This window comes from Euprymna scolopes, chromosome 7, assembly GCF_053919585.1.
Source record: "Euprymna scolopes isolate OS-2025 chromosome 7, ASM5391958v1, whole genome shotgun sequence".
In the NCBI taxonomy this organism is placed as follows: domain Eukaryota; kingdom Metazoa; phylum Mollusca; class Cephalopoda; order Sepiida; family Sepiolidae; genus Euprymna; species Euprymna scolopes.
In genome coordinates, this window is record NC_136488.1 from 75,590,355 (window position 1) to 75,616,240 (window position 25,886).

Here is a 25,886-nt window from a genome sequence, read left to right on the forward strand (position 1 = left end):
AGAATTTACTTCAAAAGTGCTCAATACGTAGGTAGAGCTAGTTAGTAAGTTATAAAGTATATATGACGGTTAAGCTACACTGAATATTCGGCGTTTCATCCACTCTAGGACTCTTCAGGCTTATGCGGCATATTCAGTGTAGCTTAACCGCCATATATATTTTACAACTTACTATATATATATATATATATATATATATACATACATACATATATATATATATATATATATATACATACATACATGTATATATATATATATATATATATATATATATATATACATATATATATATAATAGCATGCATAACTGTGTTACCTGGTCGTGAATACGCTTAAATGTGATATTGACTATCCTGCAGTTTTCGTACTTATTATTATAGAGTAAATTGTTTATAGATTATTATATTGTACTCTATATATAGTAGTGAGATCAAAAGTTAAAAAAAAAAGATGAATTGGATGCTATACGTAAGAATCGAGTTCAAAAGACCTAGCGCTCTAGCGTTTTTTTTCTATCTGAACCACAAACAGATAACTTTGGATAACACCACATTAAAATGTAACCGATAGTACCGCATAAATATATGTCGTGCATGCACAGAGAAGCACGTTACGATTTCCAATTTAAAATTTTATCAATTTTGATAAGTTAGCGATTATTTTTCTGACGGAAAATAAAATCATTTTTTCCACATGCTTGAATTCTGTATATATTAAGTTTCAAGTATGAAGACAACAAATTGAAAAATAGCTTTATAGAGACCGTTTTCCCATAAACAGATGAATGTAACCATTCGACGGAGATGTATGGAGAAGTTGCGGAATATTACCAAGCCATGCTACGAGTTGACGTCACGGCGAAGGAAGATAAAGAAAACGAAACCTGATAAAGATTTTAAACCACGGGCGCGACAGCGAAGCGAAGCACGTGCCAGCCAAGGAAATTAGAAAAACCTACGTTGCGAACACTGTAGTCGTGTCGAGGCAAGAAAAGAAAAAAAAACTACGAGCTGGACACGGAACCATGTGGCGATCGAAAAGACTTGTATAATCAAGATGCAGGCGTAGTTTCGAATAAGCCATAAATGAATATCTTTTATTTCGACAAAAATAAAGCCAAATTAGATCTCATCACTTTTCCTGTTCTTTTGGAAAGTGTCACTACATACAACTTGTTGGGTTCGAGTGAAAATGTAACGGCCACGTTACACAGACAAGGCCAATTATATATATATATATATATATATATATATATATATATATATATATATATATATATATAATATATATAATATTTTGGCAAAATCAAGACGACCAAATATATAATGAGAACATCATATGGTGTATTTCCATATTCGTTGCAATTGTTTCGTAATCATTTGGACAAATTCAAATTTCATATCATTTAAAAAAAATACAAAAATAGCTACTCTTCAGGCGGCGAAAACATCTCTTATATGTATATGTATATATATATATATATATATATATATATATATATATATATATATATATATATATATATATATATATATAAATATTAATACATTCATAATCCTAATGTTCAAGCATTAAGCAGTCGGACTCACCTCTATCCCAATTTTCATATTTAAATTTGTAAAAATATTTTTCGACATTTTGACACACTTTCGTATTTCTAATTTTGTATGAAACTTCAACAGTTTCCTGTTTTTGTATTTGATTACTTTTTTAATGTTTATCTAAAATTTTTATAATTATTTTTTCCAATTTATTTTTTATTGATTTATTTTTCCAAATACTAATCTGTTCCTTCAAATTCTAGTTTCTATTTTATATTTAACAATTTTTTTCAATCCACCATAGTTTCATAGAAATTTATTTGCATTTTACGATCTACTTATTGAGGTTTTTTCTGTCGTACTTTATTTCTTGAAAAGGAATTATAATTAAACATTATTTAAATAATATTAATAAAAATTTCATTTCATCCCTTACTGTTTATGCCAATATTTTGATTTTAAAATTTAACTTCTAACGTCTTAGAATTATATTTTTTAATTTTAATCCTTACTACCCATCATCCTTACTTATAACGGTATCTATCTTTTCCCATTTTATTCTATTTACAATTTAAAAAATTACGTATTTTTACTTAAATATTTTCACGTTAGTATTTATTAATCGCCTTTGCTTGATTTTAAACTTATAGTTTTAACTTACTCCTCTTTAGAATCAATTCCTCTTTTAGTTTGGTTCAACTTTAAATTGTGATACATAACTCACATTGACATAATATCAATTTTTTATTTCCTTTTGTGTTATTGAAATTATTAATGGTTGATGTTATTGCCAATAACGATTATTAAAGTTTAATATATTACTATTTCTCTTATTTATATTATAATTAGTTGAGTTTCTATACGTTAATTTGATGATCTATTATTTTATTCATTGTACCGTTTTAGAATCGTATTAAATTTAACATTCCTTTATCATACTTGCATTTAACTCTCAACATATTCCTTATCTCTTATCACTAAATGCTGATGTTTAGGGGTGATGATAGAAACAGTTTTGTATAACATCTAACTTCTTGTTTAAATTTTCCTCTTTGGAATTCACTATATGGTATGATTCAAGTAAACATAGATTACCTCTTTTTAATTTACTCGGTATATATTTTCTAGTTGTATCAACAATTGACTATTTTAATTCAAATTCTATATTATTTCTACGCAGTTCGCTTACCCAATCATCTAATGACGTCGTATTCATTTTCTTATTTTTAATACGTATTCCTGCTCTATCCTTATTTCTATCGTTTCCACAACTCGATTTGGTTCCTTCTCTGGTTTAATGTAAATGATGCAATATGGCTTCGGTCTATGTCATAAAAAACATAGTTCCGCCTATGTATATATGTTTATTATTACCCACCTTAACTCCAAATTTGTATACAATTTCGGAAATTAAGCAATTGCCCCTTAATGGACTTTCGTTATGTATTCTACAATTACATTTTTTCTGAATATATAATTCGCCTGATTCAATCATATTATTATTCACTATTTTGTTTATTTTACCAGTATAAGAACTTATTATTGTTTTACTAAAATCAGCCGAGCCTTGACAGTCGTGTTTTAAATTTCTTCCATTTCCTTTTTCTACGCACATCTTATGTTTCTGTTAATATTATTTGAAGTGATTTCATTTTCCTTGTACTCATTTGTGAATTATTCCATGGATTTCTGCCTTTTGGATTACTTTGGGCCATCTTCCAATTACGCGATTCTCTTAGTTTTTACTTGTGGAAATGGAATTTCAACCAACTTTTTGGATTCTGGATTTTTGGATTTTACCGTTATTGGATATTTTATCCTTCACTAGACTATCCATTCACGTGAATTATACAAAATCCACCTGACCATACGAGAAATTATAGCTGCCCAAATGAAGGAGTGGCAAACATCCATTACCTTAAAGCATAACGGGGGAATGATATCCATTCCAAATATAAAAATGAAAAAAGGAATCTTCCAAGGAGACATTTCATCTCCTCTACTATTTTGCATAACAATTGATCCTCTAAGTAAGCTCCTAAAGAACTGCCGAGGTGCTTATAATATAAGCTACAGCCGCAAAAAAAGAATCCTCCAAGGTAATAAACCATTTATTTTTCATGGATGATCTTAAGCTGTATGCTAGCTCGGATAAGGATTTAGATCATCTACTAAATATTGTCCACACCTTTTCCAATGACATCAAAATGAAGCTCGGGCTGGATAAGTGTGCTAAGTGTACTCTGAAAGCTGGCAAGAAGATATCTACTGAAAACATACAGCACAATGAAAATAGTGAAATCAGAGAACTGGATGAACAGGAAACATACAAATACCTCGGCATTGATGAAAATGAGTCTATCCAGCATTCCAAGATGAGAGAGAAACTAAGCCAAGAATATTTATGCCGAGTAAGAAAAATCTGCAAAACTGAAATCACAAACAAGAACAAAGTTACGGCAATTAACCAACTTGCCATGCCAGTGCTAACATATAGTTTTGGCATTATTGACTGGCCTCAGAAAGACATAAATTGGCTTGACTCAAAGACAAGGAACATGTTAACCTTGTACCGAGTTATTTATCGAAATCAGTGCATGCCTCGTTTGTACCTTCCCAGGCGAGAAGGAGGTATGCGACTCTCGGAAGTCAATCATCAACACAGAGCCACAATTGTTAGCATAGGTCAGTACATAATAAGTTCCTGTAACCCCAAGCTGATGAAAATTAAAGACCATTATGAGCACCGAGCAAGTAGTACAACATCTATAACACAACTTGCCACTCATGTCGGAAAGGATTGCCTTACAAATGATGCTGAGAACCCAAACAAGCTTGCCACTGACATAGCCCAGAAAAGTCGGAAAAATACACTCCCCAGTTCCCTAGTGTTAAAACAGAAGAATGGACCAACCATAAACGGGCAAAATACCTACCGACTGAACTATCCCAAGAATATATCGATAGGGATGGTTCCCTGGACTAGCTCAAAAGAGGATCCCTCCATTACGCTCAAGAGAGGTTTATATTGGCTGCACAAGATCAGGGCCTCATGACTAACGCCTTCAAAAAGATAAGTAGTCTAAGCAACAATAATAAATGCAGGTTTTGTAGCACTGAGGTTGAGAGTGTGGGCCACCTGATTTCTAGTTGCAAAGTCCTACTTGGAGATGGTTATTATACAGATCGCCATAACGGAGTTTGTAAATACCTTCACTGGAAGATATGTAAGAAACTCCACATTCAGTGTAGTAAAAAATCCTGGGAACATATACCCGAACGAACAGTTGGGAATGACAACTACACCATTCACTATGACCACATACTACCTACTGGTACATATCTAGAAAACGCAGCTGTTTAACAAGATATAGTGATTTGGGACAGAGCAAACAAAAAAGCGACCATAATAGAGGTCAGTGTACCCAATGATACAGGGCTTAACAGAGCTGAGAGGGAAAAGATAACAAAGTATCAGGGTATTATGTATGATATGAAACGAAATTGGAAATTAAAAGACGTTTCAATTAAACCAGTCATCATAGGAGCAATGGGCTTATGGAAAAGAACTTAAAAATTACATAGCAAGTATACCCGGTGAACCTAGTGCAAGTGAAATACAAACGATTGAACTGAAAGGGACGGCTAGAATCCTGCAAAGATCTCTTGGTTGGATTCACTAAAATAGGGGTAAATATCAGACATCTGGTTCGATTTCCTACCCCCTAGAAGAAAAAGGTTAAGAAAAATAGAAAAAAAAGGTGAAATCACCTTTTTCGTCACTCTATTCCCCCTGCTTCACTATTTGTTACCATGTAAAATCTATGATTTACTTGTAGTTTCATTAAATACTTTAGCAAGCAAAATCCGATCCCGCATTTTGCTAAATCCTACCCTCTGATGAGAAGGAAAATATTTCTTCGAAACTCCGCGGATTAAGGAATACCCACTTATTTTGTGCTTCCTTTTTAAAATTAAATATGGTTTTAACTGTTTTCAAAGTGTTTTAACATGTTTTATTAACTATTTACTCTTATTATAAGCTCTATTTTCAATTTGATTTCATCGAGCTTTTACGTCTGGTTGAGATTACTTTATTGATATTAAATCTTCAATATTTATAATATACTTTAGTCTTGCCATCTTGGATAATTTTGGTAAACTTTACTGTAATTCTGATCTCATTATATATATATATATATATATATATATATATATTTATATATATTTATATATATATATGTCTGTACTTGTAGATTTGCATTATAAGCTAATTAAAAGCAACTAAATACATAACTCACCGTTTTTTAATTAGCTCAGCATACGATAGCATTTGCTTAAACTTCTGAAAGTAAGATGGCGTTCATTCTCTGCCAAAGCGATAGTTGCTACCTATTCGAGTACGGGATTCAATGTTCGATCGACTAGTTTCGGTATTATTTAGATTTATTATTGGTTTATTTGGAACATGTAACATGGTGCCATTTTCAGGACATTTTCTCGCATTCGAAAACCAGTCAGTTAAATACTTGTGCCATAACGAAAAAGTATAGAGTAAAATTCGGTTCGAAGTCAAACTCTTCTGGAGATTTATCGTTCGATATTTTGTATGGACGATACTACAGCGATCTAATTAAGACTTCTGTCTGGTCATGGTAGATGGAAAGAAAGCATGTTACTCCTGTGGAGTAAATAAATGGTTTCGTTTTAAATTCGATGCAGGCTCGAATTGTCCACAATATCTCTCTCATTTCTATTATCTTGTATTTTAGTTTATCAAATAAAATTTAACGCATTTGTTTTTCGAATCTTAAAACTTTTTGAAACTTAGTATTTTGACCCTTTTTTCTATTTTTCTTTTAAGATATGAAATTAAAAAAATAATTTAAAAGAAAACGAAAACCTACTCTGAAGGCAATTTACATGCTTCACTTGTGTATTTATTATTTTTACTTTAGTGTTTAGTAGATTCCTGTTTCATAAAGAAAATAAAAATAATATGTGTGTGTGTGTGTGTGCGCGTCAAAACAAATTTACTTTAAATATATCATTGTGGATGTAATATTTATGAGCATAGTAGATGATAAAAGGCCTACGCTACACCCATTAAGCAGCATGTTTTGTGTATTAAGAATGAATGTAGTTGAGGACCACGATATCTGATGGGGGTGAAATTAAGAGTTTAAGGAGAATGAATGGAACTTACCTAGCACACAGTGAGTATTATGCTGTTATCCGTTCGGAATACGTCCTGGACAATTGGCTCGACAGTAGAATTGTTGCCGTTTGACTCAGATATGGTTCTGCTTAGTCTTAGGTGATCCAACCTTCCATGCATTACCTTCTCTTAGAGAAAGAGTTAGATATTGATAATCGCCTAAGGTATCCATCTATCAGTTGTGGTATACAATTGTCCACAATATCTCTCTCACTTCTATTATCTTTTATTTTAGTTAATAAAATAACATTTAACGCATTTGTTTTTCGAATTTTAAAACATTTTGAAACTTAGTAATTTTACCCTTTTTTCTATTTTTAAATTTTTAGATATGAAATTAATAAAACAATAATTTAAAAGAAAAAAAAACTTGCTTTGAAGACAATTTTCATATACCTGAGTAGGTTATTAAATAAGTGCCTTTTTAAAATTCATGTTTAAAAGTATTTATTTTTCTATTAATATTCCTCTAAATAATAATTGCTGTGGAAAACTTACACGCGGTAATAATCAAAAGAAACTCTGCGATATAATTAACAAAAGTGATTTAACAAAAAGTATTTTATTGAAGTATACGTCATTATTCTGGGTCCATAACTGCCACAAGAGTTATAAAAATGTTTTTATTATCGCTAAGTAAGTCCATTGTTTTCTGTAATTGATGGATCAGCTATCACCATAACAATAATACCATAAATATTATTGTATAGGATATCAATATAAATCTTGAATATCAGAGTGAAAAGTAAATAAAAAAATGATATATTAATGTACTTAACAAAAGAATCACGTTAATATCTTAACATGGTCACTGTTTGTTTGGTCCATTTAAATTGAATGATGTACAAAATATTTTAAACACCGCAAAGGTTGCTGTAAAGAAGTGGGCTCCTTTTACTGTGCTAGAAAATGGTCTCACCAGAGATTATTCAATATATTAACAAAGCCACAATTAAGTATTGTTGCTACATTTGGGATGGCGTATCTACCGCTAATTTCTCACTCTTACATAGAGCAAAATGTCTAAAACCTAATAGGCCCTGCTCTATCGTTCAAGCTCCAACCTCTGTCCCATCACCAAAGTGTTGCATCCCTCTGCTTGTTTTACAAGTGGAATGGAATTTAATGAACATATGGCTTGTGCACCACGACGTACATACTCCAGACTGACTCGACAAGCTACAAAATCCCAGTCTATCACTTGATGTCTGTAAGCCTTCTACTCTAATAACTTTTTCGGCCGTGCCACTAGAGTGTTCTATTTATTGCTTCCCTGACTGTACTTACATGCAGAAATTTAAATGTCGATGTTCAACTCCTTATAGTCCTATGTGAAACACCACTCTTAAGTTCCAAATTGCAATATGTCTTGTTTGAGGAGAAACAAAGGGTCGGAGGTTGGAACTACAGGCTATAAACTAGATGATTGTAAGTTCAATCACTGGCTAAAATGTAATTATTTAGTTTATTTTCATTTCAATTTATATCTTATTTAACTTAAATTTACTTATTATTATTGTAAATCTGAAACCTTTAAATTTGTAAACCAGAAAACCAAGAGGAACAACTGTGATAGTTTCATTCTTTGAGCACGTTATTAAATATTTTCTATAATAGATTTGTTTTCATTTCGAAATATTCTTCTAAGCTGAATTATTATTTTTATTTTTAATTCGGAGGTAATTTTTTTCGCTTATTCTTAATTTTTAAGTAACCTTTTGGTACTCATGCAGAGAGTGGACTCTGAGTCCACTCGGCTTTCTGCGGAACATGACGCCAACAGCTGGAGTAAACCGAGCGTCACTGAGGAAATTAAGCTGAGCGTCGCCGATGAAAGCATAACAAGAAAAGAAAACCTACCTTAAATTTTAAATTTTATTAACTGTAAAGAAAAATTTATAATAATATTTTTGTTTTGTTTTGTTTTTGCTATATATATATATTTTTAGATAAATAATGTTAAAGAGTTGTTGGTCAATATCAAGTTTCTTTCCAACTCCCCCAAAACTTTAAAATGACGACTTCACATTTAACGATAACAAACTAGATATTCGTTTTCAGCACCACCGAAAACCTTCTGACGATATCACATTTAAATTTGGCGCATGATATGAAGAAATTACTTTTCCAAAACGTGGGGGATCACTATCCTATATAAATTTAACGTTCTAGTGTTCTAAATTATAGTAGTGTTCTAAATTATGAGATGAAAACATGAACGAATCTTAGTAAAAAAACAAAAACAAAACAAAAAAAACAGCGCAGGTTTTCGGAGATGCTGAAAACGAATATCAGTTAAATTTGTTTTGATATGAAGAAATTACTAGGTGGCCAGGAGGTGGGTGCTCATTTTACGTTAAATTTATATAGGAAAGTAATCCTCCACTTTTTGAACAAAATTTCTTCATATTATGAAAAGTACTTATTTGCCCCAAATTTAAATCTGATATTCGTTTACAGAACCACCGAAAACCTTTATAAAGTTTTTTTTAGGAGTTGGAAAGAAACTTGACATTGACCGATTTTTTGTTCGAGAAAAGGTTCAAAGGTAAGTAAAATAAACATTTCTTTGTAAAGTTTTATTTTTTAAAGAAAAAATGAAAAAAAATATCTTTGTTTTTGGGTTGTTATTTTTATTTGTATTTTTTGTTTGTTTTTTTTCTCAAGGAAAAACCTAAAAACTAGAAAAATTGAAACAAAACTGGGTGGGATAGATTTTTTTCCTTTTTTTCTCTATTAAAACAGATATACTTGTTTCCTCAGATCGTTGTTTTATTAATAGTGCGTGTGCGTAAATCGTATTCCGCATTCGCGCTGGAGGTATTTCTGTATTGCTCTCAAATTCCCACAATGGCAATTGTAGGCCTAAACTTAGCAAAAAAAAGGTATCAGTCCAGATGATGTAAAAGTTCGGCATGTGGTAGCCTGACACCTACAGTCATAGCCATTGCTTATCTTTCCTTGTCCACATGATGCACAAGTTTTCGTCCGTGCCAGTAAATGTTTTCCTTGATGAAAGCTGAGGACTCCACTTGGTGTTTCCAGCTGTAAAATTCATGTTTTTTGTTTTTTTCTGACCTTAAAGTACGAAATTGTGTTCTTTTTTTTTACTAACTTATTTTATTTTCTTCCTCTTTCAAATTGTCGCCTGCTGCTTTGAATTTTCAAATCGCGCGAACGCATGTCGCGTTGAAATCCATCGCTCTACATTGACATTGGTTCAGCTTTATGTTTCGTCAGACAGCTTAATTTTCTTGGCGATGCTCGACTTACTCCGGCTGTTGACGTCATGTTCCGGAGAAAGCCAGGCGTACGCTGAGTTACGTCTAGATCACTCTCTGCATGAGTACCAACCTTTTTTTATTCGTTATTGTTGAGTTATCCGTTTTTTTCACAGTATTTAGTAGTTTTACGCCGATATAATTCATTGTTCTGTTTATAATTGTTTATGTTTGATAAAAAAAATACAGCCATTGAACTATAAGTGGTTTGTTTGCCATACTTATAGGTAAATGTGTACTGAACAGATAGCATAATACTTAAAGTTAAATTAAAATTTTGATGTATCTTTTCATTTAAACGCGAAAAAATTGGGACGCTGAAAACGTACACAGTAAAACAATACGTTGTAAAATGCTCTTATGGTTGTCAACGGGTTTATGTAGATTTATTTGGAAGAAAATTGCGTTAAAATAACTTAAACGTAATACGGAAATGAACGATGTAAAAAAATGCAGAAAGTATTAACAATTTTTTTTTTAAGAATTTAAACGCGAAAAACAAACAATTGGGCTGCTGAAAACGTACACAGTAAAACAATACGTTGTCAACGGGTTAAAGTTGATTTATTTGTAAGAAAATTCTGACAGTATAGTTGTAATACAGAATAGTTGCAAAACATCCCACCCCTTACCATGTTAAATAATAATTTCTAAATAATAGCATTAATATTTTAGTGTGCAGATCAAATTCTGGAAAACTAGCGATTTATGTTTATTTGTTTACGCTGTTATGGGTTTATCTTTATGTACGCATATGCAACCGGAAGTCGTAAACCGGATGTTGGGTTACAATACCCGTTACAATGGCATTAAAGTTTTATAATTATATAGATTTAATATAAAATATAATTTTTTTTACCATATATGATATCACATACATCAATATGGTAGAATTATTACCATAAATCGGTATTTTCTTAGTTTACGACCCCTCGGCATTCACCTTTGAATAGTCGACTTTTCTAGGTTTTGGTAGACGCTGAGAACGAATATTGCATCTATTTCTTGCGCAAGCAAGTCGTTATTCATATTTAAAGACATTCATTATCCAACGTAATCACTACAGTTTGGCAAGCAAGATGGCCGCCAGTGCATTTACTAAAAACGCGCCAAAAAAGAGCCAAACGAGCTGTAAAAATGACCCCAAGGCCTCCTTTCACTTTCTCGTGATTGGACAAATAATTATTTTTATCATAAAAAAAGACATTTATTTTCGTTTTTTTGAAACAGACCTATTTTTTTTCTTCTGACACCAAATCTGATAATCAAACCCGTCGCAAATTAACCGTTTGCATGGTATGGACTCCTGGACCGTGGCACTTTTTGAAGAAATGTTCGTTTCAATAAAGTGGGGGATCATTTTTCTATGGTAATTTAACCTAACATGAGCACCCACATGTTGCCCTCCCCCCCCCCAAAAAAAAAACACATTTTGTTTTATTTGGGCGGGGGTGTGTATGTCGACGGCGGGGGGGTGTATGTTGGGGCGAAGGTGTGTTTTGCAATGAGCATAAATAAAAGTCCAGGTCAGAGGTTCATTGGCGTAGACCTGACATCAGACTGCTTCAGTCACGGTATGTCCTACGTCTGTATCAAGTTCAGAAAAACTCTACATTCTGCCTTCAAATCAAAGAAGCAGAAATGTAGTTTACCACGAGGCTTTTCAATGAAAAGTTCTACAAAAGGATATGATGAAAAACTGATCTGATCTGATTGTGGTATGTTTTCAGTATTCAATGTGTTTGATAAGATTTAAGCATCGAGTTGAAATTTACTTCCCTCTTACAAGATCCACTTACTGGAAAGGTGCCCACAAATCGCGTACCCAAGTGTGCAGAAAAGTCCCGTGTAATGCGCGGATATCTTTGCTAGTATATATATATATATATATATATATATATATATATATATATATATATATATATATATATATATATATAGGTACATGTATATGCATATATGTCTGTGTGTACGATGTATATATATATATATATATAACTGAAACGATATTCTGTTCATGTAGGACGCTTAAATATCAGTAAAACAAATCATAACAATAATGACAAAGTTAACAATGTATATACATTATATGTTATGTATTACATGCATTTTCTAATTTCTTATTCGTCAGAAAAATTCGTGTTGACAGGAGCTATTCATATTATTTGTTTCATTTTAATTATGACTTTCAATTAGGTACAGGGCAAACAACGGTGTGTGAGCGTTTGTATGTCCAATACAAACGCTCATAGAATTTATTTATTTATTTTTTAAATGTTAAATTATTTGTTGGGAATCGCAGCTAGAATTTAATCGTACTTGCATGGGTGTTTCATCTACGCCTGCGTACATTTCTTTCTGTTTTAAGCATTGAAAACTAATAAATATGTTAATTTAAAGCACGTTTGAACGGTTCCGCAGTGAGCTCGATTGGTAGAATGAAATACTAAATTCCCGAACGTTTTAGTTTCGGCACCGCTTATTGATATCTTATTCATTTTTATCTTTTTTTTTGTTGTTTTACTTCTAGAATTTTAAATTTAATCAGACTCCAATTTTGAAAGGAGTCAAACTAAAAAAAAAAAAAGAAAAAAAAAAGAACGCAATTTACAGACCATACTAAAATAATCGATTACCGCAGTAATGATTTGTCCATTTACTGTTAAACAAGATGTTTAATGTTATCATATAGTAAACACTTTTTCTGATTACATTTAGACATGCGTTCTCTCTCTTTCTCGCTCGCTCTCTCTCTCTCTCTCTGGAGAAGGACTTGGTTAAAGTAGTATTCTTGAGGCTTCATTAATTTCTAATTACGGTTTTTAAATTATAACTAACTAATTATCTTATTAACTAACTTACTAACTAGACACGCACACATACATATATATATATATATATATATATATATATATATATATTAAAGCAAACGTTATTGAAAAGCACGTAATTCTTCAGTAACATTTGTTTGAATGAGAAAATATACACAATATATAATTATATACTAGCTGTACCCTGCCACGCGTTGCTGTGGCTTAATTTCATGTAATGGAAAATTCTGATAAAAAGAGAAAATGCATGTTTCTTATAGTCTTAGTACGGCAATCCACTCCAAAAAGAAAAAAAAAAAAGTCGAAAATGAAAAAAAAAATGGTACTCTTGCAGAGTTGGATCCGGATCCTCGGGAGTTACCATGAATCATGGCTTGGGCTCGACCAACATTCAGTGGATTAACCGAAATAAGCTAAAACGTTGAAACGCTAAATAGTTTTCTTTTTTATTGTATTCAAAAATGTGAGTTTTTAATTAATATTTGGGTACGGGAGGGGGGTTACTATACATAGATTCGAAAAAGTTGTCCAAAAACGAATAAATGAAAGCAAAGGTAAGGTAAATTACGTTTCTATCTAACTCGATCATTTTTTAGTGTTTTTATTTAATGTAAAATGTTTAATCGGCTCAAAAAACTCAGTGTTTATCTATGTATTTGAAAAATATGAATGGTCGCGGACTCTGTTGAATACGTTAAGTTTGGGAAAATCAGTTAAAAACTATACAAAACAGTGTCAGACACCTACTGATTATATGTTATTGTGACATAGGCTGACATATTCAGTGGGTTTCTGATAGTATTTTGTATAGTTTTTTAGTTCTAAATCATTTTCTCAAACTTAACATCATCAACAGAGTCCGTCACTGTTTGTATTTTTCAAATACACTGATAAACACTGTTTTTTTGAGCCGACTAAACGTTATAGTAAATAAAACGGGTTTGTTTTACTAAACACAGAAACGAAAAAGTTGTTGAAAAATAAATATAAGAAATAAATGTTATCAAAGGCAAGATAAGTTACTTTTCTACCTAACTGGATAAGATATTAGTGTTTTTATTTAGTGTAAAATGTTTAATCGGTTCGAAAACATGTAGTGTTTATCTGTATATTTGAAAAATACAAATGGCGGCAGACTGTGTTGAACACGTTAAGTTTGGGAAAATTAGTTAAAACTAAAAACAAACTATAAAAAATACTGTCAGGAACTCACTCAATATATGTTACCGTGACATAGGCAGACATGTATTCAGTGGTTTTTAACAGTGTTTGTATAGTATTTTAGTTTTAACTCATTTTCCCAAACCTAATGCGTTTAACACAGTCTGCCGCCATTTGTAATTTTCAAATATAGCAGTAAACGCTGTGTTTTTTGAGCCGAATAAACATTTTACATTTTAAAAAAAAATTATCTACTTTGGTAATAAAGTAACATATCTTGCCTTTGATAATATTTGTTATACATGTATTTTTTGACAACTTTTTCGAATTTATGTGTACAATAGTACAAACCTAATAAAAATACTAAAAATTATCCAATTAGGTAGAAAAGTAACTTATCTTGCCTTTGAAAATATTTACTCGTTATATATTTGTTTTTGTCGACAACTTTTTCAAGTCTTTGTGCAAGTACAAACCCAAAGGTGTACTTTTCTGCCTAATTTTATTTTTAGTACCGCGCTTAAATTTAAATTTCACGATATCTTTTTTGGGGGGAGGGTGTTTTTTTACATTAGGTCCACCTCCACAATTTGCGACTATGCTGAATAAGAAAATCTTATTTAAAATAACGTTAAATTTCAAAATAACGTTATTATTTCAGCACAGATCACTCTCTACATGAGTACCTAATATTTTTTCAGCTATTCCTACCATAGAGAGTGTTTTGTAACTATTCTGTGCTTTTTTAACTAACAATTTATTATTAAAAAATACAAAGATATTGTGAAAGTTGAATTTACGGCGCGTTCAACATTGTAACCGGACCTTATTTGGCAATAAGGTCACGTTAGTCGATTAATGGGTGCTAATGCACTTACTGATCCGCGCTATTTTTTAAAGTCGTATTTCCAAGTTTAATTAAAGTTTTATGTTTTTTTGGTATTTTTTTAGATTAGGCCCACCTCCACAATATTCTTTTAAACGACGACTTTTAAAGGTTTCCGACTATGCTGAACACAGAAATCGCATTGAAATTTTGCAAAAATAAGTAGTTTTCGAGATATAAATAGTTGTTTTATGCATTGTATTCTTTGGCGGCCATCTGTTTTGCGCATGTAGATTTGTTGATGACGCGCGCAAGCGTGTAAAAAATATGGCTGCCAGAGATTACAATGCATTATACAAATTTTTAATATCTCGATAACTACTTATTTCTGCAAAATTTCAATGCGATTTCCGTATTCAGCATAGTCGAAAAACTACAAAAGTCCTCATTTAAAAGAAAACTGTGGAGGTGGACCTAATCTAAAAATTTACCTTTTTTTATTCAATTGTAAGGTTAAAGTACAGAATAGGTACAAAACGTCTCTTCTCCCCATGTTAAGAATGTTTTTTTAAATAATAACGTTATTATTTCAGCACTGATCAATAAGTGAACGAGTACCCAATTTCTTTAAAAGCATTCATATTTTCTTATATAAAAACAACTGTAAAAAAACAGAAAAGAAAAAACGTGCACTTTCAATTTTTGTTAAAAAAGGTTTTCTTAAAAAAAAAACCCAAAAATACGGTAAAAAAAGCACAGGACAAAACGTTAATCGGTATTCATGCAGAGAGTGATCCGTGCTAAAATAATATCGTTATTATTTAAAAAGCCATTCTTAACATGGGTAGGGGAGGGGGTTTGTACCTAATCTGTACTTTAACCTTACAATTGAATAAAAAACATATCATAAAACTTTAATTAAACGTGGAAATTTAATTTATTTAATTAAATTTAAAAGATTTAAAAAAATAGCGCGGATCACTCTCTGCATTAGCACCGAAAGTACAGAATAGTTAGAAAACATCCTCCCTCCCCATGTTAGAATGGCTTTCTAAATAATGTTAATGCTTCAGTACTGTTCCTTGTCTGCTTAAGTTTAACTTTTGTTTATTAAATTGTTAGGTGAAAGTCCAGAATAGTTACAAAACACTCCTATTCCCATGTTAAGAATGGCTTTCTAAATAATAACGTCATTATTTCATCAGGGTAGCTTCTCTGCATAAGTACCATGTTTTGTTTTTAAATTGTTAGGTGAAAGGACAGAATAGTTACAAAATACCATCCCTATGTTAAGAATGTCTTTCTAAATAACATTATTTCAGCACGGTATTTTCTATGCATACGTACTATCTATTTTTGTTTATTAAACTGTTAGGTGAAAGTATAGAATAGATGCAAAACTCCCTACCCATGTTAAGAATAGCTTTCTAAATAACGGTAGTACTATCTTTTGTTTATTAAATTGTTAGGTGAAACTATAAAATAGTTACAGAACACCCTCCCTTTCCCATGTTAAGAATGGCTTTTTAATAGCATTATATCAGCACGGTACCTTCTCTGTATAAGTACCATCTTTTGTTTATTAAATTGTTAGGTGAAAGTATAGAATAGTTACAAAACGCCCTCCCCATGTTAAGAATGGCTTTCTAAATAACGTTATTATTTTAGCACGGTACTTTCTCTGCATAAGTACCATGTTTTGTTTATTAAATTGTTAGGTGACAGTACGGTACTCATGCAAAGAGTGATCCGTGCTGAAATAATAACGTTATTATTTAAAAAGCCATTCTTAACATGGGGAGGGTAGGATGTTTTGTACCTAATTTGTATTCTAACCTTACAATTGAATAAAAAAACATAATAAAACATTAATCAAACCTGGAAATACGATTTAAAAAATAGCGCGGACCACTCTCTGCATTAGCACCAAATATTATTTAAGCAAGTTACCAATCCGTAAAATTTATTCAAAAAAAAAAATACCAGACATAATAATAAAAAAGTTCATATTTCTTATATCGAAAAATAACAAAAATAACAAAAAAAAACATAAAAAACGACTTCGACTCAAAGAGCAAGCGACAAACTTTTTTTTTGCCTGATATAACAAAGAAAAATGTTTAAATTAAAAAATTTGGAAGATAAACAAATGAATTATATATATATATATATATATATATATATATATATATTTACTTATCGAGTAAACAGAAAATGAAATCTCGTTCGTTTCGTCAATTCGTGGGTGTGAAATGAATTGAACCGGAAGTTCAGTTCTATCAACAAAACAGGTTGGCAGTAACGGCTTACAAAAATATATTTATTTTATTTAATATTTTAATAATTGTCGATGTAAATTTATTTTAATAACATAAAAAACATCCCTCGACTCTAAAGATGGGTTGTCTGAAAATTTCAAATAAATTGGTTATTTAGAAATATGGTTATATAAACTTTGAACGGACCAAGAATTACATTTATATATATATGTATGTAAATGTTTATTTTTGAAATATCCTTAATTTCAATGTACACCGTTTTCGTTTAACGGGTCTAGTTAAATGTTATTAAAATTAAATGCTACATATTCAATTTATTAAATGTTAATGTATTAAATTATTAAAATTAAACGTAACATTAAATACATTAAATATAAATGTATTAAATTATCATAATTTAATGCAACATAAAATGTATTAAATGTAAATGTATTAAATTATTAAAATTGAATGTTACATTAAATGTATGAAATTTAATTGTATTAAATCATCAAAATTTTATTTAATGTAACATATAATTTTAATAATTTAATACATTTACTTTTAATGTTACATTAAATTTTCATAATTACATACAATTACATTTAATACATTTATGTTACATTAAACTTTAATAATTTAATACATTTAGACTTAATACATTTATTGTGACATTTAATTTTAATAATTTAGTACATTTACATTTAATGTTTCATTTAATGTAATATTTAATTTTAATAATTTAATACATTTACATTAAATACATTAAATGTGACATTTAATTTTAATAATTTAATACATTTACATTTGATGTTTAATTTAATGTAATATTTCATTTTTAATACATTTACATTTAATACATTTAATGTGACATTAAATTTTAATAATTTAATACATTTACATTTAATGTTTCATTTAATGTAATATTTACTTTTAATAATTTAATACATTTAAATTAAATGTTACATGTTGTACCTACGGTATTCCTGTTGATATTAAATGATCATTTTTTGTTAATTAAAATAAAATATCTATGCGTATTTTAGACCCGGAAAGGTTGAGCGACCTGCTAGTATATTCCCTTTCTGTCTGTCTCTCTCTCTCTCTCTTCCCCTCGCCTTCTGTATATATATATATATATATATATATATATATATATATATATTTATACGTGTGTGTGTGTGTGTTTGCATATGTATTTGTGAATTTCTACTTATATGCACACCGAAAAGGTACAAGCTATCTAATGAGTTTTTCCGTTTATTTTAATATTCGTCTTTCATATTTTATACAATGCATAACATCGAGTGGGGGAATATCCGAGCATGTGATATAAAATAATGATTGAAGAATGTGGGAAAGAATTTATTGGATTCATATGATGTTCTGTTAAATGGATATCTGCTTCAGACATATAAAATGCCTTGCAAATTCTTCTCTTACACGGTACAAAATGCATGCAAATCATTTCGGAGATTTTTACATGCATGAAAAAAAAAAATATACTTCTTCTCGAAATGTCACGTGCATTAAATTAAATCTATTCCGCATAGAATATTTTAAAATGAAACAAATAAATAAAAGTGTTCTTTATTTGTTAGGCATCCACATCATATCTATATTTTTCACACTTGGGACCCCATTTTTGCTGACGGCTCATAATTAATAAACTGCTGAACATAATATCTAAACAGTAAATACATTTACGCGAATTGGATAAGAAAGTCCATTTGTTCACGTCTATAACACGGTTTTCTTTTTCAGTGTTATATTTTTTTTATATATATACATGCGTATATGCCTGCGTATATGCACAGATATTATTTATTTCTGCATGTTTATATATTTATGTGTCTATATGTTTTTCTGGGTATATATGTGTTTGTGTTTGCGAATTATGTTATATATATACACAAACATATATATATGTACACACACACGCTTATATATATATATATATATATATAAATATATATATATATATATATATATATACTAAAAGCGAGACTCGAAGTTGTTCGAGATCGAAGAAGGATGAACAAATGTTCTACTCCTCAATATATTTATTGTCATCGGATTAGGTGAAATTGCTCTTTTTATAATCAAATCGATTAATTGTTTGCTATCATAAGCGACTCTCCTTGCTATCTACGAAGAGAAAACTTCAAATACTATAGTGCATTTTAGTCTATATTGTACTGTAGAAAATGTACAATTGATTTTATAAAATTATCAGTAAATATCTCCACTTGAGGTGTGAAATGCAAAAGTCAAGTATCATGGTTATGCTGAAACTTAAACGGAAACATTCGAACGCGTCGTTATCTTATCAAATAACGAACCGTTGATTATTTGAAACTATTTTTTATATAATCATTTGGTTTAAAGCTATACATACGAATTCAAGTATAATTGTTCAGTTTCTGTTCTAAAAAGCAATACTCATTTCGAACGCGCCCGTGTCTTATAAAAAGATATATAATGCTTTGCTTCTTGTGTGATTGAACAAATGAATAAATCTATCTATATTAGTATATAGTTTCATAAAGTCATTTTCTTTCGTTATTGATTTCTATATAACTTCTAAATCATTTTGTTGGGCTTTGCATTATCCTGGTAAGCCACCTCTTAAAGAATTCAGCTCGTTCGATTTTTTTAACCCGATACTTTCATTTCTAAATTTGTTTACATCTAAGCCTGAAGAGGTTGCCAGCTACCAAACACTATCTGGCCGAAATATGCCCATGATTCTGTAGCAACACATTACTCCTTATGTAAAAATTTCTGAGTAATTTCGCAGAGATCGCAGAGGTCATTTTTTAACATTCACCCCAATTTTGACCCCTCAACATTTTTTGTTTGGGGCCCAAATCAATATAAACTGTTTTTACCCAGGTCCCAGTTACCTACATCTAAAATTTCAGGTGTTTAGACTAAAACTTTGCGGAGAAATTTGGTAGAATCTGCAAAGATCAACTCTTTCAAGTTTGACCTTTTGGCAGTCAAATTCCCGCTATCAAACTGATTAAAATGCTTACCGCATGTCTGAATACCCGTAAAGAATAAATTTCAAATGTTTAGACCCAAAATTAGCTGAGTAGTTTGCTAGACACCGCAGAGATCAAATCTTTTGAACATTGACCCCTTGGCAACTCAAATTTTCGACCCAAATCAATTAAAAAGCTTACCCCATCTCTGAATACCCTTTATGTAAAATTTAAAATATTTAGACCAAAAATTGACTGAGTAATTTGGTAGAGACTGCAGAGGTGAATTTTTTTAACGTTGACCCCAATTTTGTACCCCTTAACATTTATGTTTTGGAGTTAAAATACAATTAAAATTTTGATCTATGTCCAAGTAACCTACCCATAAAATTTCAATTCTTTAGACCCAAAATTGGCGGAGGCGTTTAGTAGAGTTTTCAAATGTCAAATCGTTGAACTTTAACCTCTTGACAGCAAATTCCTGACTGAAAACTGATTAAAAATATTTTCCCAAAATTCAATCCCACTTATGTCAAAGCTCGAGTCTGTAGACTGAAAATTGAAAGAATTATTTGGTAGGGAAATGAACATACACAGCCATACACATACAGACATTTTCACTTATTTATATTTATATATCTTTTAGTGGTCTGGCAAGGCCACAAGGGAGACAGCCATTTAAAGAAAAAACCCGAAGCAACATTTATCCCAAAGCAGCAAAACTGAAGGAAGCCTGTCAGGACACTGTATATACCAATGTAGGCAAATGTGGGCGTACTTTATTGGTTTGAAATATAGGTTCTTTTACCACTAATAGTCATAAAATTTTAACCAGGAATAGTATTATAATGTTTAAAAAGCATGCAAATTTTTATGTAGTTTCGTCCCATAGAACCAAAGATATTAGCATTTCAAAATTCCATTTGGCTACGAACATATATATATATATATATATATATATATATATATATATATATATATATATATATATGTAGATATATATCTATATATATATATATATATATATATATATATATATACCACCTTTTTTGGCAATTTTATAAGTAACAATCTCAGCGACTATTGATCAGAATTATACAAATGAAAGTTCGGCGGAAAAATTATGACCTGAATTGTGTAGTGAGCTATGTGACATTGCTCTTTAGGTTGTACATTAAGGGGATCATCCATCATCTAAAGCCAAATTTCAGCACTTATTTCAGCCTTATAATGTTGCGGCAAATGTGCAGTATCTTCTCCCCTCAAAAACCTTTTAACATTACTACTATCATATTTTAGCGTATTTTATAACCGAGAGCGGCGGGCGGCCGCTTATGTTCTATCATTTGTATTAAACAAACAGCGTATAGAGAATGTCGTCTCAAGTGTGTATCCGTTAGATGTCCTTGCTATATACAGCTGACCTAGAGAAAGAACCTTATGTCCTATTCGTAACATCTAAGCGGCATCTTAACAAACGGCCTTATAGATAAGCTCGTCTTGGTCGTACAGGGTTAGTGGTGATGTCTTCTTCAACTGTACATTATACTCTATAAATTGAAATTAGTTCGGGAAAATAAATGTTGGGGCAGATCAAATCATGGAAATTTTCAGAACTTCATTTTTAAGTTTTCACTGAGGTGTGACGCAGTGTTTGGAATCCTGCTGCTGAACGCATAAACTTCTAGTATCAGTACTCCAGTTACTGCTTAGTAAGAAAATTCAATCATTATGGATTGTGTTTTATTTTTTTTATGATGGGGGGGACTGATAAGACATTTCGTGGAAACAAATCCCCCCAAAATCAAATTAATGAGGACCTGTATTTTCTGACGCATGGGACATCGTGCGATTCTTGGTGATGGAACTCAGGTTGTATTGTTGTTGTTATATATCTAAATTATCTGGCTTCATCTTGATGTGGTTCATTTTTATTCATAGTTGTCCCTATGAAACGCTATTTTAATTCAACTTACTTATGATACTAACTTGTCGCACTCTACGATTTATTAATGTTGTCATCAGTGTTGTTGGTTATATGGTGTAACTTTATGTTATTCCTATTTTTTCTAGTTTTATTTTGTAGTTTTTCGCCCGGTCATACAATACGCTTAAATAGGATATTTATATTAATGAGGTTTTCGTATTTATTATTATATTATTTTGGACCCAATATATTGTAATGATTTCAAAAGTAAAAAAAAAAAAATAAAAATAAAAAAATAACTCATACGCCACGACCGAGAATCGAAACCAAAACGTTTAGTTTACGATTTACTTTTTCCTTTGCCATTAATGCTTGAGCTATTGAGACATGTTTGCTGTAAGGCAAAAAATTAAACCCAAATATAAAGTATCGTATAGGTTCAAATACCCTATATTTGAAGTTTCTTGTCTGTAAACCAAAAACTGACAGAGGAGTTTGGTAAAAATCCTTTTGAAAAAAAAAATGTATATATATATATATATATATATATATATATATATATATATATATATATATATATATATATACGCATGCATAAATATATCTACCAAGAAGTTTGTATTTACTGTAAATATTTTTACGCAAATACTACTAAAGTATAAATCATGTAGAATATCTACATGAATATGATTACACGTGATAGTTAAGGAAACTGAAAAACTGATGGGAAATTAATTAAAATGAATGTTTAAAAGAATATGCAAATTAGCTAGATCTTTTGCAGATAAATGCAACTCCAAGAGCCATATATAATAACGTTGTATTTTTGTTTTGAATAAACAGGAAAAAGGGTTTTCATATATATATATATATATATATATATATATATATATATATATATATATATATAGCCAGTAGAGTTTAGTTTCCTAGAAGTATATCCAATGAAACAACATGTGTCTACCAAAGAGTGCTCAATGAGTGAACTAATCAGGTATATTAAATTTATTTATACAAACATTAATGGCTACATATGTGCATACATGTTTCTGTAATCACCCGCGTTGGGGGACTACGTCTTCAGGCCAAGAATTACCGTCGAGAACTGATATTTCAAACAAAAACATTTTCCCATTTCGTTTATAAACTTAGAATGTAACATGGGTGGGAGTCATAAGCGGGGAGAGGACAAGTGAGGTCTTTGAAGATAATAAACATCTTCTTTTTCATTTACCTTTCTTTTTTTCTATCCCATCTTTTGGTTTTTATGGCATAAGGTACATTCTAACTTTATAAACGAAATATGAAAATGTTTTTGTTTGAAATATCAGTTCTCGACGGTACTTCTTGGCCTGAAGACGTAGTCCCCCAACGCGGGTGATTACAGAAACATGTATGCACATATATAGCCATTAATGTTTGTATAAATAAATTTAATATATATATATATATATATATATATATATATATATATATATATATATATATATAGTCATTTACATACAGTACTGTTTCGCTGTTTCACAGTGCGGCTAGACAAGCAACTACATCGAGCCAGGATCGCCCAAACAGCAGTCGGAGCTTCTAACCGTTACGTTATACGGTTGCTGCTATGTGGGCAATGAATTAACACTCTTTTAACATTGTCCAAATACCTAAGCTCAATTTGTTTACACAAAGAGCATCGTTCCATACGCTAATGGCACTTCCTAATATGCTCCACTGGACTTCTTGACAGTGGACTCAAGCCTCACAATTTCAGGTGAAGCTTCCCTGACAGATATCTATTGTCATTCGAGACGGAACGGAGGCTTCCATCATTTATATGTCGCTACACATTCATGAGCAACATATAAATGCTGATGTAAAACAAATAACAAGTATACACACACACACACACACACACACACACACACACACACACACATATATATATATAATTATATATGTATGTACGTGTGTGCGAATTTTGGTAGAGATTAAGCAAATATACTATGCATCTAAATGAGATGGTTGAACGCCATGTGTGAAATGGTGCGTGTTTATACGGAAAGTTCGAAAGTCCTATTAATAAACAATTCACAAGTTTTCCAGTATCGCTATTGTGGAGGGGGTCGACACAGCTTGAGGCAAAACACCTGTTTCTTTATCTAATATGTGTCAGAGTTTCCGATATCTGAAGCCTCTAATTGAATTGCGACCATCTTGTTTTGAGATGCAGACAATAGCGCTTATTTAATCTGATGTCGAAAATGAATCCAACCTACATTTTTTTGCCTTTTCTTTCCGGCTCTTTAGCTTGTTGACATCTGCACTTTTGCTTTCTTTCGTTTCCGTTTTTCTGGCTCTTTCGTGTAAAATTGAGTAGCATTTCTTTCATCTTGCCTTTTTTTTCTGCACGTCGCCTTTCCCTTTCTTTTTATGTGCTTTGTTAAATAATAATAATGATAATAATAATAATGATAATAATAATAATAATAATAATCATGATGATTATAATATACATATATATATATATAATTATTATATACAACACTTAAATAATTTATGTATATGAACGTTTCCATCATCTTGCTTATTTCTGCTATACTTTCCATGGTTTCTCGACTCAAATAGCATATATATATATATATATATATGTGTGTGTGTGTGTGTTTGTGTGTGTATGTGTGTGTGTGCGTTCGTGTGCATCTGTGTGTGTATAATACTAGCCTACCCATGTCCCGGTTTTGCTCAGCAATGTAGCTTAACAGTTTTAAACAATAGAACGCCCTCATTTAACTCTACCTCTAACCATAAGTTCTGGAGGTACATGCTCTTTGTCATTAGTTTTCTAGGTGGATTCCTATTCCCTTTTTTCTCCTCCTCACAATTGTTTTATTCTCTCTGTGTCTCTCTCTTTCTTTCTCTCTCTCTCTCTCTCTCTCTCTCTCTAATAACATGATTATTAGGCTAGAACTAGGAATGTAGAGAAACAAAAACATTTTAACTGTTAGAAAATAGAAACAAATCACAATGACATCTGGAACCCAGCAGCATCCTATGAATTCAATTGGAAATAAACTGAGCGATAAGTCTGCGTTTTTCTTATTTTCAAGTTATTAATGATAAGCCCTCTTGCGAGCGATAGTGTTATGAGAAATATGAGACTTATCTTAGAGGGGCAAGTAAGTCTTTCTACCTTTTTGTCTTATTTAACCAAACCTTTAAGCAAAGAAATGGAGCTTACATATATACACCTATACAACATGGCGATATGTTTCACCAAGAAATTGCCATGATGGAGAGTTGAAATTTATTTGCTGCGCACGACATCAAGATGTGACACAATGTCAGAATGTGTGGATTTTAAGCCAGTGCCTCTAAAGGAGGGATAATCTTGCCTAGGCCTACCCCAGTTCGACAGGCTCTGGGCTAGATCTTAGCCCTGCCCTAGCCCCGCTCCTGTCGAGCTGATTGTTAGGAACGGATTCTTGACTGGTACTTTCTAATCAGGTCTCTAAGCAATCGAAGCAGCAAGGAGACCAACCTTGCAACGTTTAAACAAATAGAGAGTAAGTATCAGTTTGATTGTAACATAGTAGGCAACTAGTTTAGTACCTATCCAAAGCTGGGAATCGAATCTACAGTCATTGAATAATTGATAATCGCCAGTTCTACCATTAGGTATTGAGAACGACGCTCGTAAACCATATATCACGTGTTTTGTGCGAGATCGCGATTTCCGGTCGATATGTTACTATAAACAGTCTTAATAACCTAATGCTCTTATTTGGCTTTATATATTTTAATTTTTCCTTGATTGAAGCGGCGGTTGACGATGACGCAGGATTACCCAGATGACCCAGGGTCAA